At 46.2% G+C, this 15395-nt stretch overlaps 1 protein-coding gene and 1 non-coding gene across 3 annotated transcripts in view; one reads left to right on the forward strand and one right to left on the reverse strand.

The window, feature by feature from the left end:
- Positions 1-2799: 2799 nt before the first annotated feature.
- Positions 2800-2872, reverse strand: TRNAV-AAC (transfer RNA valine (anticodon AAC)). The gene has a single exon. It is a non-coding gene; the product is annotated as a tRNA-Val (tRNA).
- Positions 2873-12066: 9194 nt separating this feature from the next.
- Positions 12067-15395, forward strand: part of SLC7A1 (solute carrier family 7 member 1) — a 47467-nt gene continuing 44138 nt past the window's right edge. The window contains exons 1-2 of one of the 2 annotated variants that reach the window (XM_065630732.1): positions 12067-12188; positions 12674-12769. The gene's annotated coding sequence lies outside the window, so the exon portion shown is untranslated. The remainder of the gene's footprint in view (positions 12189-12673; positions 12770-15395) is intronic. The other variant, XM_065630742.1, reaches the window with a different exon arrangement.

Raw genomic sequence — 15395 nt, forward strand, 5'->3', positions numbered from 1 at the left:
CGCCAGCAGGACCGGGGCAGCGATCGTCCCCCTGCACTCAGTGCTGGTGAGGCTACACCTTGAATCCTGTGTTCACTTTTGGGTCCCTCACTGCAGGAAAGACATTGAGGTGCTGGAGAGAGTTCAGAGAAGGGCAACGAAGCTGGTGAGGGGTCTGGAGCACAAGTCTGATGAGGAACGGCTGAGGGAACTGGGGCTGTTCAGCCTGGAGAAAAGGAGGCTGAGGGGAGACCTGATCGCTGTCTGCAACTACCTGAAAGGAGGGTGTAGCATGGAGGGTGTTGGTCTCTTCTCCCAAGTAACAAGTGATAGGACAAGAGGAAATGGCCTCAAGTTGTGCCAGGGGAGGTTTAGATTGGATATTAGGAAAAAATTCTTCATCCAAAGGGTTGTCAGGCACTGGAACAGGCTGCCCAGGGAAGCGGTTGAGTCACCATCCCTGGAGGTGTTTAAAAGACGTACAGATGAGGTTCTTAGGGACATGGTTTAGAGGTGGATTTAACAGTTGGACTTGATGATCTTAAAAGTCTTTTCCAACCTAAACAATTCTATGATTCTATTTAATTCAGGTAGGAAGACAGAAATAACAAAATCTGTATTACTGCGAGGACTGAGCTAGAAAAAAAAGAAAAGCAGCAGAAGAGGTTGCAAGGATGTATATTAGCAAGATACAGGACCAAAGAAACAAGATTTGAGTATGGAAGGATATATCACATAAAAATATCTATGCTGGCTCAGACTGAGGATTCGTCTTCCAAAGTACCCTGCTTCTAGCAGCAGCTATGAGGAGATGCACAGTGAAAAATTAAAGCAGTGCAAATATAAATATATATATGTATACACACACACATTGGCCGTACTCCCCTGGGAGTACTCTCCCAGTTTCCATCTCTTTTCAGTTCAGGAGATTTCACAAGTCTGACATAGTTTATCTGTAGCTCTGACAGATCCCTCTGCCAAGCACTTATCCCGTGCCCCTGCACAGGTTTTGCATCTTCAGTGCTGTGTGCCGAAAGGGCTCCTGGCACCGTGACAAGTGCCGCTTCTTCCTCTTAATTTTGATCCCATCTCAGTGTCATTTGACAGCTTGTGGTTCTTGTTCTGGAAGAGAAGTGAACACCTTCTCTATCGAATCATGGGATCCACCTTTCCCACTCATCATTTCACAGCTCTGTTAGCATATCTTCTGAAGTTAGTAATCCCCTTCTGAAGCTGAACAAGTCAAGACTACTCAGCCACTCCTTACATGTAAATAATTCCATATTTTTAATGTTCATCCTGCCCTTCTCTGAACCTTTCAGGTTCTGGTATCTTCTTTTTGAGATGTGGGCACAGTTCTCAAGATGCAAGCAAAGCAGAACCATAGCAATCCTTTCTGTACTGTTCTCTCTTCCTTTCCCAGTGATCCCCTGCGTCAGATTTGTCTACTTGATCATTACTGAATGATGATACTGTAACAGATGATAAAGAAAACTGAGACAAAGCAGGAAGAAAACAGAATTAGTTGAGTCAAAATCCTCGGGAAAGGATGGTAAAGAGGAAAACCACCATGGTGTTAAAGGCCTCTTTTGTAAAACCCTAGACTTCTAATGTCTCTGTAGTATCAAGAATAAATATTGCTATGAATTGTCAATATGCAAGAGTTTAATGTTCCAGCTGCAAAGTCAAGAATAAAGTGATGTGATATTACAGTTGCTTATCCCCACAAGCAGAAGAGGATGTATTTTGCATGTAGTTTTAGTAGCAAACATATTATAGAAGAACAAATTACAGTACATAATTTTGGATCAGTGTTGAAAACATAAAAATTGAATGGGAAAAAAGATAAAAAAGGATTTAAAAAATATTGTTCACTGTTTTGAATAGTACATATAGAATAGTACTTCTAGAATGTCCTGAGTTGTAAGAGACCCACAAGGATCGAGTCCAACTCCTGTCCCTGCACATGACAACCCCACAGGTCACACCGTGTGTCTGAGGGTGTTGTCCAGTCTCTTCTTGAACACTGTCAGGTTGGGGCCGTGACACCTCCCTGGGGAGCCTGTTCCCATGCTCCACCACCCTCTGGGAGAAGAACCTTTTCCTAATGTCCAACCTCAACCTCCCCTGGCACATCTTCCTGCCATTCCCTCAGGTTCTGTCACCGGTTGCTAAAGAGAAGAGCTCAGCGCCTGCCCCTCCTCCTCCCCTTGTGAGGAAGCTGCAGCCGCCATGAGGCCTCCCCTCAGTCTCCTCTTCTCCAGGCTGAACAAACCCAGTGACTTTAGCCGCTCTTCATACGGCTTCCTCTCCAAACCCTTCACCAACTTCACAGCCCTCTTCTGGACACTCTCCAGTAGCTTAATATCTTTTTTATCCTGTGGCACCCAGAACTGCACCCAGAGCTCCAGGTGAGGCCGCACCAGTGCAGAGCAGAGCGGGACAATCCCCTCCCTGCCCGGCTGGCCATGCTGGGCTGGATGCACCCAGGACACTGTTGCCTTCTTGGCTGCCAGGACACACTGTTGGCTCATGTTCAACTTGCTGTCAACCAGAACCCCTAGACCCCTCTCCATGGAGCTACTCTTCAGCATCTCGTCCCCCAGCCCGTACGTACAGCCAGGGTTGCCGTGTTCCAGGTGCAAAATCTGGCACTTGTCCTTGTTGAACTTCATGCAGTTGGTGATTGCCCAGTTCTCCAATTTGTCCAGAGCCCTCTGCAGTGTCAACAGCTCCCACCAGTTTTGTGTCATCAGCAAACTTACATCGTATTCTCTCAAGTCCCATGTCCAAGACATTTATGAAGACCCTAAAATATGGTGTTTCCACCCGGTTTCGAACCGGGGACCTTTCGCGTGTTAGGCGAATGTGATAACCACTACACTATGGAAACAGACACTCATGGTTGTTTTGTTTGTTTGTCTTGGTTTTGGTTTTGAGTTTGTGCTGTTTTGGTTTTGGTTTTGTTTGTTTGGGTTTTTTGCCTCACAGGGAAAATTTTGAGCAATTTAATAAGAGCAGTGAGTTGAGTTAGTCAGTTTGACGAGCTCAAGGGTTGCATATGAAGGAGTATAAGAGTTCATGTCAGAGGTAGAAAATATTTCTGGAATTTGCATGCTAAACAAGGGAAAAATGAATGAGGAAGTTCTCCAGAGTTACCTGGATGAATAAATGCTCAAGGAAGGACGCTACGTGTAAACAGTCTATGGGAACGGATAAAGAGGTCAGTCAGTCTAGGCAGCTCTGTTTTGAAGGTCAGAAAACGTAGGAATTCAGCACCAAGTGCCAAAAGTCAAGCTGAGTTAGACCTTGAAAAGATCTGTGAAGATAAGTACTGAAACGTTTAGTATCTTTATAAGTAGAAACAAAATTAAAAAGGAGGAAGTAGGGCTGCTGTGTACAGAGTAGGAGACTGAGATCAAACAGATCTGGATTACACTTAGATCAAGGGCCAGATCCAAGAGGGTACGCAGGCCTGTAGTGCCAGGAAGTTAATTTGTCTCTGGGAACAAAATTCACAATGCTGAACACATCTTATTCCTTTTTATAGTAATCAAGAGAAAGTTACATTCCCAGGACTAAGATCTACCACAAATTCTGTGGTGTCTGAGCTGCTCATGAGGAAATGCCAAAGACGGCTTTCCAAAACTCTATCTTGTCTGGTTGTAGGTCTGTAACAAAGCTTCAGCCTCTCTGGCTACACCTATGTTAGTAAATAAAACACGGTTGAGGGTCCAGATGCTGCACCAGTCCATGATTGCCCCTGCTGTTTAATGGCTCCTGCTACAGGTATGGTGTGTGTGCAACAGCCCTTTCCCAGGCAATGCCTAGGCACAGTTCATGGGACAGCATGGGATTGCTCTTCCCAGTGAGCGGTCTTGAGGTGGCCACCTTGCTTTGGACTTGTTTTGGAGGAGAAGAGGGTTTTGCTGTGTGGATGCAAGCTATGCTGTGCAGCTTGCCCTCAAGGATAGAGAACAGGACGCAGCCCATCTTATTTAGCAGCACAAGTCTAGCCTCTGAGATTGGGATAATCTAAATGACTGAGATGTTACTGAGATAGAATCACAGAATGACAGAATGGATTGAATTGGAAGGGACCTTCAAAGGTCATGTATTCCAACCGCCCTGCAATGAGCAGGGACATCTTCAACTAGATCAGGTTGCCCAGAGCCCCATCCAGCCTGGCCTTGAATGTCTCCAGGGATGGGGCATCTGCCACCTCTCTGGGCAACCTGTGCCAGTGTTTCATCCCCCTCATTGTAAAAAAAATTCTGCTTTATATCTATCCTAAATCTGCCCTGTTTTAGTTTAAAATCATTACCCCTTGTTCTATTGCTACAGGCCCTATTAAAATATCCAAGATACCTTGGATGACCTCAGTCATGTACTGTCAGGGGCCATTAACAACTGGGCAACTGGGGTTTTTTTCTTAAATTGATAGGAATCTCCTACATAGTATCTTTGAAGTTCTTGTATCTAAACTAATCTTAGATCCATCTCCACTTAATGTGCTCTTGTCTGACTTGCTGGACGAGTTCTCTAGACAGCAGGATGCACAGCATTTCACATCCACCCATTCAAGCAGAGCCCTTAGGTTCAAAGGAGTGCAAGATTCCTGCGCAGAAAAGGAGAGCAAAAGAGAGGAAATTGCCCCTGCTTCTAGTTTCCCAGCTGAGAGTTTTACCTGTGAAGAGCAAGTGGGAAAACCACAGGACTTGGATGTAGCCTGTGAGCTGAGAGCAAGGGAATTAAATTGTTTCTTCTCTAAATTCAGTTGAAATTTGTCAGGGTATGACTGCATATGAGGAGGCGAACTGGAACTGGAAGGACTTTATGTGGTTTAAATAATTTAGTTCACCCTAAACCACAGTTTTGGCAAACATAAAATTCTTCCTATGCATAATTCTGGGGTGAAATTGATTTGGGTCTTGAGACATACAGAAACAAAAGAATATCTAGAATTTCCCTTTCACCTGTAATTCACCCATTTAATACATTTATCTGAGATTCTAAAGACCCATAGATCAACCTGAGGGTGACTTGAAGCAGTATTTTTCATCTTAGGGCTGACTTTTACTGGAGAAATGCTTTATCTCTGATGCTGAACTTTGGGATGCTTCTTGCCTGGCCCTACTATTTTTTACAAGGGAAAACCGAAAAGGACAGACAGATTTGGCTCCCCTTGCATCCTAAGTTTAAAGAAATCAGTCATACAATTTTTTTTGCTCTTGTTTGCTTAGGAAAAGTTATTATAGCATTTAATTCTTCCTTGACTCTGGGGAAGAGGTTTTCCACTAACTAGGAGGAAGACAAAGGTCTGGCCAAGGAGAATGGACAAATCCCAGCATATAATTTGAGGTGGAAATTTAGATTGAAAACCACTCAATGGCTACTTTGAGTTCAGTAGAGTCAGAGTGTGTCTCTTCAGATGGTAAAATGAGTGTTTCATCCACTTTTACTTTTATCAAGACTCTGACGTGTTCCTAGGGGAGGTTACATGGCCTTTCTAAGGTGTCTTTGTCTCCCGTACACAGAAGAGTGTGACAAGGTGAGTCCTGTGACAGATGGTGATGAAGGTCCTTCTGGGGTGAGGGTCCTTCTCCCATGGGGCACAGCTTGTCAAGAACCAGCTGTACTTGGTGCAGGGGGAAAAATATCTGATCTGGTCCTGTCCTGCCAGTGAATGAGGTACATAGAGGATCAGCTACAGAAGGATGGGGTCCAGGAGATGATCAGCTGGAGTTCCTTGCTGTGCATATCAGATGTGATGAATCTGTTAAGTATAACACAACTTATCAGATGTCAATAGTGAGACTGTGGTCAATTATGGGAAGACTATATAGCTGTATGGTTTGTAGATCTTGAATATTTTATTTCTGAAGATTTATTTCTTACTGGCTTTAAAGATGCAATTCAAATTTCACTAAAAAAACCACTAAAATTCCCTGAAAATGAAAACTAAACCACCTGTTCTGTAACACATGGAAAGTCCATTTGAATTCAGACTATTCCTCAGCTTTTAAATAACTGTACAAAGCTAAAAGGACAACATATGTCATAGACACTGTGGTTTTCCCAATAAAATGGTCTTAGCATTTCTCAGTATCCTCTGGCATGCCTGAATGCAGCCTTTTCCATGCTTTGCCTGTGAGTGATACCATTTCACAGCTTGGAAAATGCTAAATGACTTTGCCAGAAACAATGATCTTTCAAGAGCAGAAAGTACAAAAGTCTTTTTCATCTCTGGCACTTTCAGCGCATACAAAACACATGAATTATGTCTAAGAATTTCCAATAAAATCATGGCCTGCTTCCCTCCAAATAAACACAGGATTCTGAAGGAAGCCCACTACACCCACTAAATCCTAATGGGGAAACAAAAAAAAAGAGGGAGAAGTTGAATGAGAAAACTAGCCTAAGCATATCAGCAGGTGAAAGAACAACTTTGTTAAGAATGTGACTAACCCAAAGCAGTAACAGGATGTTAGCTCTGGTTATTTTAAGAAAAGATTACAGAGAAAAGGGTGGGATTAAGGGTGGTAGTTTCAGATAAAAGTCCTCTGTAAATGAGTACAAAAAGCCTTGCATTACACCACCTCCTCCCACAGCTTTGGCCAAGTGCATTCTAAGACGTCTCTTTAGTTTTATAATAAAATTATGAAAATACATAGAGCACACTTCTTGCCATTTCACTGTTGTAAGTCTGGAGCCACTCCATTCTTGGCAGTCACATCTCATCTTGTTTTCAGCATTGCAGGAATAAAATTTGGCCAAGAGGACTTCAAAACCCACTTTCTGATTCCAAGGTGACATCTTAGCCCCACTCTTGTTGCATCAGCTTTGTTTGATGCATCTCCTTTGATTCCTGCATCCCTGAACTAGTACCGGATTCATCAACGCACAAGCAAAGAAAAAAGAAATGGAATAAATCAGAAGGGATGAAGCATAAGAGTATCACTCTGGCCAAAGCAGGAAAGAAGATCCTCCCACTGAAATGGAAATACCTGTTTGTAATTATCCTTCAATAATTTTATTTGCCAGAGGTATGGCTGAATAACTTGGAAAGGAGCAAGTAACTCCCACAACAAAGCAAAAGGAGGAAAACAGACAGATAAACAGATCATCAGGCTTCATTTGATCTATTCTGTGTGTTGCAATAAGGTACATTTAAAAACTGCTTTAGACACTCACCTGTCCCTTGGATACATCAGTGTACATGCTGTTAATTATGACACTAAGGGCGACTAAAATGTCCAGGTTGAGCATCACTTTCCTCAAACACAACATATGTCCCCAGATGGGACTGGGAGGCCCAAGGGTGGAGTTCCACCCTCCAGCCCATGGACTGTCTTGGTGGGCTGCAATGGAGCTTCTCTGCAACCAGCGCTGTGGAGCCCTCGCGACGGAGGCTTCTGCCATACGTGGCAAATACTCGCCTTGTGGCGAGCGGGTGGCAGCTAGCAGGAGGTGCTGCCAGACCGTACCAAAAAGACATTTCTCAGAGAGTGTCTGCCAGCTCCCAGTAAGATTCAAATGCTGTGGGAATTGGGAGGGACCACCTGATCCAGAGCAGAGATACCACCAGCATTTTGGCTCTTTGAAAGGCAGTGTTTCTTTGTTCCGATGCTTTCTTCCAACACTCTTAGGTGTAATTTGGAAAAAGGAAAATCCAAGCTGGCACACTGCTCTTGAAAGCAGGAGAGCTGTGTTTCAGCCCCTGAGCATGGGAAACAAGTGCAGCTTCCAGACTCTCCTCTCTTGCTCTGACATTTTAGTTCCAGGGCACACACGGTACACAACTTTGGAGGTTGTGTTGCCTTACATTGGGGAGCTAGCCCTACCTCCTTACTCTGGCACCAGGCAGTTGGCTTGTTTGTGAGTGTTCGTGGAAGGGAAGGTATTGCCATTGCTGTAGCCATGGTGGTTTCCAACCCACATAATGCTGAGAGAGCCCAGACTGAGGTGGTGCCTGGCCTTTGCAAAGCCAAAGCTTTTGAAAATCTGATCCACCTCCACAGTCTCTGTTTCCCCTAGTACACACTCTCTTAGATCTTCACATTTGGCTAGACGAATTCTGCAGGGAGTGTTCAACTGCTTAGTCACACTAGGTCTGCCCACCCCATTGCCTTTTCTACCACACTTTTGTGGTAGACAAGACAGTATTCATCTTACACTTCCCAAACTAGAAAGGGAGGTCTTGTTAAATATATATGATAAAGACATATAAAAGCCTGTAGAACACAGAGATGGAAATAGGAATCAATTGTTCACTGTCTTTTCCAGAGCTAGGAAAAGAAAGCCAGGAAGTAGCAGGTTGAAAAGAAACAAAATGATGTAGTATTTGAAGCTACCTGTAGTAAAGCAATGGAATTTCATGTCATGGGATGTTGTAAATGCTAAGATTTTACACGGGATCAGAGGAATCTGGAGAATTTAATGGAAAATGAAGGACATCAAGGGCTACTACACACAAAGATATGATTTCTGTCTTGGTTGCAAATTGCTGGAGATCAAGAGAGTGTTTTAAGGAAGCATCTTCATGTGTTTGCTTTATCATAGTTTCTCAACAGATCTGCTTGGACTGCTCTCAGGAAACAGCACACTGGTCTAGATGGACTATTGCTCTGGTCCAGGCAGCCGTTCTTAGGATTTATGAGTTGTGCTCCACAAAAGCCTGTTTTTGTTCACTGATTTTAAGCGAAGCAGTTATGATGTGCTCATTTGGAGATATCTGCACTGTAGATGCCTAATGTTAGAATAGATGGATCTCCTATATCTATGACTGCCACTGTATCCAGATGTTCCTCAAGGTCTTTAATCTACCCCCAGGATAGGCTGGATGAACCTAAATTGTACCCAACTAAAATACTAAAGGCAATGATAATATCACCTCTCAATTAAACAATAGCAGGTGGTACTGGAGCAATCAGTAGTGGTATTTCATTCACATAGCTTGTTTTATTTCATGGTGACCTTCTGTTGGAAATCCCAGTCTTGGAGCTAATGCTAGACAAAGGCTGAGCTTCAGGAGTAAACTCCAGAAAGGAGTTCTGGAATGGGACTCATTTTAATTAATCGTGGATGTCTGTAACACAAATAACAGCTGCTAAATTCACTGCTGCAGGCTTGCTGTAGTGTTGGGGAATAAACTAGAGACTCCCAGGGTTCAGCTGACCTGTTTTAGGCTTTTCCTTGTCTGTTGGCTATGAAGTCTGCTTGGGGGACTAGCTTGGATGTCAAGAATTCCACTTCCTCAGCTCTTGATGTTGCCACATCTTCTGCAAAGAACCTGAACTGCAGAACGAATCATCTTTCCTTCCCATCCATTCCTTTTGTATTGCACAAAGTTCACATAACCCAAAAAAGCACACCATGAAAACTGCCACCTGGCACCTCCCACCACCAAGCTGTGAGCACACAGCTTCAGATCCTCCTTGGTTTTGTTCAGGTGTGGCTACTAGGCAGGTAGTCATGGCACCAAGCCTGACAATATTCGAGAAGCATTTGGACAACAACCTCAGACACATGGTGTGAATTTTGGGGTTGTTCTATGCACAGACAGGAGTTGGACTTGGTGACCCTTGTGGGTCTCTTCCAACTCAGGTCATTCTATGATTCTAGGTGTGACCTTTGCGGCCCCATCAGCAGACAGGACTTCTTCTATGAGTATCCAGGATACCTATAGACAGCCTGACTGTGAGATATAACCAGCCCGTACAAGGTCTGCAGTCTCTCCTTTGGCTGGATGTTTGCAGCCATGAGGTCCAGGATAGAACACTGAATAATGCCATTCCTCGGTTCCACAGATTAGAATGAACTAGGACAGGCTGACTGTCTACTTAATCAAAAAGCAATGAATGATTAAGGTGCAACAAATTCTTTTTAAATACAGAATTTCTTAATTCTAGCGAAAAGAAGAGAAATCCCAGAGCAATTGTTTCCTTGGTTTTTGCCTGTTAATTTGTACTTGGTGTTCTTGGGTACCTCAGTTTGTCATAAAAGAGGTTTTCTTTTTCCTGAAGAATTTTAGGAGCCATAGTCTCAGGCCACTACTCCCTTATTTATGCAACCACATCCATTAATAACCACAGGAGATGAACCAGGGCTCTATGGCAGTGACAGGCAGAAGTGGACTGCAACACGACAGGTATAGCTGTTCACCTTGTGTGGAGCAGTTGTTACAGAAACATGGCAGCGAAACATCACTCAAAGGCTTTCTGTGAATGCCCACCCCAAAATGTCCTCCAGCCTTTGCAGTGAATAATCATTAATGAGCCTGATGCAGTCATAACAGACATTCCTTTATTGTTTATGTCTTTGCCTGCTTATTCACTGAAGGACTGTTCTGCTCTTCTGCCTTTGTTCTGGAAAACAAAAACGATTCCTTGAGCTTTTCATTAATGTGTTTCTTATCAGCCTTTTTTTCAGGATTCTCCCAAGTAGGTGTATTCCTTTATGGTTAAATGTCAAAATAAGCACAGTACTCCAGCTGAGGTTTCAGCACTTTTGATTACAGCTTCATAATTGATTTCTACATCCTACATGCGCTTGTGTTAAGATGCTCTAGAAGAAAGATACAGGGATTTTTGTGTGTGTGTGGGGGTTGTTTGTTTGTTTGGGTATTTTTTTGTTTGGTTGGGTTTTTTTGGCACCATTAGTGCCCTGCAGTAGTCTCACAGGACTTTTGGGATACACTGTAATCTCCAGACCTTTTTCTAATCAGCTGCTCAGCCAGCTGTTCCCCACTGCTTATTTGCTTGTCTTTCCTAAACTAGTACTCTCCTCCTTTCTAGAATTCAACTTCATTTTGGACAGTTTCTTCCAGATCCATGTTCACATGCTGTCCCACCTGGCAGCACAGTTGAAACTTTTCCCGTAGCGGTCTCACCATGGACCTTATGAATGGTTATGGAAATGGGATTTAACCAAGCCTGGCACAGACCCCATGCCTTTCCCCTCCCAACATCCACAGCTGTCTTTGGCTGTTTGCCCCAGTTTGGGGGGCAACCATGGCAATTTCATCAATAGCGTATTTCCTTGGTTGGGGGCATGGTGCTTCATGGGAGGCAATGTCAAGAACCTAATCCAAGTCCACCAGACTACTTCCCGTAAAGAGATTTTAGACCTGTACAGTATTGCCATGAACCATATGTTGACCTAAAGAAAACGGGAAGAGCAACAGTAACTCCAAAGTGTCAGAAAAATATTTAACATTCCAACTTATTTTCACATGGACCAAAAGACTCAAATACATACTCAAATACAAAGCCTCTTGTCGTCTACAACTGTGACCACTTTAGAGTGAACCAGTTAATTGCATGCTGAAGCAACATTGTTGGTCAAGAAAACAGTTTTGGGCATAGCGCTATTTGTAGTTATTTTTGCTTTCTCTGAAAGGCTGCAAATAAGAAGACGTAGACATTAACACCTTGTGAATACATTTAACTTTCCATTTAGCTACAGCTTTATTCAGCATGACTGTAGATAAGGGTAGCAGCAAACAATCATTGAAGCTTAAAGAACATTTTAAAAATAAGTACCAAGGCCTCATATTTGTTCTGAAACTGTTTGTTTTATATTCAGGGAATTCTGTTTAATTTAATTGTCTTGGTTTTTTCATCCTGGCATCCCTTGGTGGGGCACGTTCTGCAGAAGTTCATCGGCTGTCAGCGCGGCATTACGACTGGATGGTTCCGTCCAGCCCAGCCCCTCAGCTCGCGTTCTCAGAGTCTGAGGGGAAAAGAATAAGTAGGTTTTCAGTCCAAGCTGAACCGAAGGTGCGAGCAGCTTCCCTGTCACCTGCCTTTGAGGAACAAGCCCCTCCAGGGAGGTGACCTCCTCCTCGTCCCCAGGACAGGCGTGGCCATGCCCAACCACGCGGTTCTCCGGTTACGTGCTGAAACCTGCATCTCGTCCCGCGCTCCCCCTGCTGAGGCGCTCTCGCCCACCTGCTACCGGCCTACGCCCGGCCCCCCACCCCTCCCCGGGCCGCTCCCGCCCGCTGGGCCCCGCCCGGCCGCCGGAAGGGCCGGGCCGCAACGGCCTCTCCCGCCGCCCGCCTCCCATTCATCGGGGCGGCGTGAGGCGGGGCCGGGCGGCCCGCGCCCGAGGTGTAAAGCGGCGGCGGGGAGCGCGGGGCTGCCGCGGCGCCGCCTCGCCTCCCGCCCGAGCCCGCCGGCGCCGGGCTGCCCTTCGGCGGGGCGCGGGTGAGTGCGGGGCTGCGCTGCGGCGGGCGGAGCGGGCGGGGCCGGGCGGGTGGCGGCGGCCCCGGTCCCACGCGGGGCGTCCATTTTGCATGATGCAAGCGGGGCGGCGCGGAGGGTTCCCGGGGCTGGCCGGGCTGCCCTCCCGCCAAAACAGCCGCCCCTCCATTTTCTCTCGCAGGCCGCTCGCTTCCCTGCGCCCGCGGTGCCGGCCGGTCCCTCCCGGAGCCATCCCTCGCCTCCCCCGCCTCTCCGTGCCGCTCCCCCTCGGCCCCTCTGCTGAGGGAGGGATCCCCCAAAATGCCGGGGCCGCCCGCCCGGCGGGAAGGGCCTCAGCTCGGTGCGGGGATGGGAGCTGCCACCAGCCGGGCTTGGCCTCCTCCGGGGCCAGCAGCACGCCGGGGCAGAGCTGGGCATCTCGTATTCGTGCGAGCACGTTTCCCAGCTAACCTGTTTTCTTGCTTATCTCTGCTGTGCAACACGAGCAGCGCCACGGAGAGAGAGCGTGCTTTGCCGGGCGGCGAAGGCCCAGGTGTCAAGGAGAAGCCTTGGGCAGTTTCCCAGATGGTCTTTCCATGTCCAAGGTAGCACTGGACTGACTGCTGCGCTGTGCTTTGTCTTCCCTTTCAAATAGCAGAGAGGCTGAGAATTTACTGAAAATGTGGAAATTGTTCACAGCACTCCACTCAGAGCAATACCCTCTGAGTTGCTGCTGTCTGCTGTTCCTCAGCCTGCTCCTGTGATGAGCACAGGGACTTATCTCCATTTCATCTGTCCGCATTTTGTAGGCAGCTGGCCCAACTAACAGATGGATTTTTTTTTTTTTGCATGCGTACGTGTGAATGTTTGTGGCAGACAGGGCAGAGCTGGGGGGAGAACAAAACCCTAAAAAACCTCCAGAGGGATTTTATATGTAGCTAAAGCTGGACAGAAAGATTGTGGCTATGTACGAAAATGCTAGTTAGTTGTGTTGTCAGCTCCTAGGAGCCTTAGTTTTGGAGCAGGGTGTCATCGTTGTCATAGGTGCTGTACAGACTAGGGACAAAAAGGCAGTTGCAGCACTAAAGAGTTCACAGGCTGCAAATCCAGGCAGAAGAGCTGAGGTGATCACGGTGCTGCAGCTTTATGAGTGAACTGTCTCTTAGCTGAGTGGTTTTGCCACCTGCACGTGGCACGTGTGGTCACAACCGTTAACTTTGTGCTTGAGCAACAACCTCATAGAATCACGAAACATTTTGGGTTGGAAGGGACCTTCAAAGGTCATCTGGTCCAACCCCCCTGCAATGAGCAGGGACATCTTCAACTAGATCAGGTTGCTCAGAGCCCCGTCCAGCCTGGGATGTCTCCAGGGATGGGGCATCTACCATCTCTCTGGACAACGTGTGCCAGTGTTTCACCACCCTCATTGTAAAAAGTTTCTTCCTAGCCTGAATCTCCCCTCTTTTAGTTTAAAACCACTACCCCTTGTCCTATTGCAATAGACCCTTCTAAAAAGTCTGTTCCCATCTTTCTTACGGGCCCCTTTTAAGTACTGAAAGGCTGCAGTAATGTCTCCCTGGAGCCTTCTCCTCTCTAGGTGATGTCCATTATCAGGCGAACCAGTGAACACTCAGCCTCCCTCTGCCCACCTCTGTGGACTCCTGTAAGCCATGGGTGCAAGTGAGGAAGATGTCACACGTGTAGGTGTCACACAGGACCCTCTGCAGTGGGGCAGTTCTGCCTCTTGAAGCTATTCACTCAGGGTTGCTTGTCTGTCTCTGCCATCTCCAAGTCAGAAACAAATACAATGAGCACTTGGAGAGAACAGGCAGAAACGTACCTTTCTGGTCAGGCACTCTGGCCTTCTGTTGCCTTCAGCAGTCAACTGAAATGCCTTTTAGACAGGATTTCTGTATAATGCAAAGAAGGGGGACAGTGTAATTGCACAGGCTGCATAGCTGCGTCGGCCCTGGCAAAAACAAGGAGCAAGCTCGTTGATTGCCACAGGTCTTGAAAGTTATTTTGCTTTCAGGTATTTTGAATATCTTGCATTTTGAGTGTTCTGAAGGGAACAGACCTTGACTGTGCTCCTCTGCATGCATGCTCTAAGTAGTCCAACTGGATTTGAAATAGACCCATTTCCTGAGCGGGAAGACTGCTGGGTGTTTAGTCCCTGATTTACGCCGTTTTCCTGGAATGTGTAAAGTTAGGCTTGTGCTCATCAGTTAGGAGACGTGTTCAGAAGGCACTCCTTGTTTTGGGTGAGCAGTAATGGAAACCTGAGGCCAGCCTGGCTTCTAATTCAAGAAATTCAGGCGTGGGTGTGAGTGAAACGTGTGATTGCACATACACAATATGCTCTTGACTCCACGTGGAGAGAGAAGGATTTGCTATACAGAAGAAATTACCTTAGACAAAAGAGGGAACCCATAACTCTCTGCTCTAACCAGTTATCAGACTACCTAGCTCTAACTTGTAGTTTTGCTGAAACCTTTGTCCCTGCTTTCCCTACTGCCAGATTTCGGATAGGGTTCATCCCCATATGGTGTTGTGCCTGAGCTCTGTGTCTCTGCTTCAGGTTGTGTGACAACATGAGTGAGGGTTGATGTGTGGCAATCTAACTGGCACTGAGCACAGTTGATGATCTGGTCTGTGCAAGAGGGACAGAAAAAAGGTGCGATGGTCATTGTTTAATCTTGGATGGAAAAGAAGACAAGGAGAAATATGGTTTGGGTGAAGGAGGGCAGGGATCTTGTTGCCATTACTGCCTCTACTACCTTTTTTCCACTTTTGATCTATCAAGTTCCTTGGCTTTGATCCACCATGACAGGTTAATGAGACTTCAGTGGCCTTTCAGAAATGACACTTAAAGTTGTAACCCAGGTTTCAGAGAGCAGAAAACAAAGTGGTGACTTTAATTCTCCTCTCTTGGCCCATATCAGTGATGCCAAAAGCTCAACTGCGTGCAGCATGGAGCAGGAGGAAGAGAGGGTGATGTACTTTGGCTGGAGATGTGCCTGGTGGATGCTGGTTTGATTCTGGTGAGGTTTGTTGGCCAAGCCACTGTGGTGCCAAAGGGCAGATGGGGTTGTGGCAGAGCCCCTTTATCTCTCCTGAAGGATGAGCTAAGAACTCTGCTGACTTAACCAACTGTGTGTGGAAACTAGTGGCATTGACCAGCAGAACCAGGAGGTTGGGTGGTGTGAAGAGCTAGTTCAGCAGTTTTGGGCA

Source organism: Caloenas nicobarica, chromosome 1 (assembly GCF_036013445.1).
Source record: "Caloenas nicobarica isolate bCalNic1 chromosome 1, bCalNic1.hap1, whole genome shotgun sequence".
NCBI lineage: Eukaryota > Metazoa > Chordata > Aves > Columbiformes > Columbidae > Caloenas > Caloenas nicobarica.